The sequence below is a fragment of the Rhinopithecus bieti genome, unplaced genomic scaffold (genome assembly GCF_001698545.2).
Source record: "Rhinopithecus bieti isolate Rb0 unplaced genomic scaffold, ASM169854v2 scaffold_6904, whole genome shotgun sequence".
Lineage (NCBI taxonomy): Eukaryota > Metazoa > Chordata > Mammalia > Primates > Cercopithecidae > Rhinopithecus > Rhinopithecus bieti.
The window spans coordinates 605,262-605,680 of record NW_016805192.1 but is presented as its reverse complement, the minus strand read 5'-3'; positions in this window follow the sequence as shown (position 1 = coordinate 605,680).

The following is a 419-nucleotide window of genomic DNA, read 5'->3' as shown; positions in this document are numbered from 1 at the left end:
GTGTGCTGTGAGTTCCTGATCAGAAAGTTCTATCCCATCTGATGAGCCCTGGCAAAAAAGTCATCAGGGATGGTACTGAGGCTCTGAAAGCCTACGTGCTGGGGAAGAAGATGCTAAGGAAGCAATAAGGCAGGAACCATCTTCTCACTTATGGAGGACCTCGCTGCACTGGATAGCACACTCCAGTGTAGATGCTATTCATCCATTTTTCAGAGGAAAAAATTGAGGCTCACACAAGTAAAGTCATTTGCTCGAGGTAACACGGTAGTAAGAGGCAGGCTTCGTATGGGACCCAGTCATTTCTTACTTCCAAGCTAGTTTCTTTCTTTCTTTCTTTCTTTTTTTTTTTTGAATCGGAGTCTCGCTCTGTCACCCAGGCTGGAGTACAGTGGCCGGATCTCAGCTCACTGCAAGCTCCG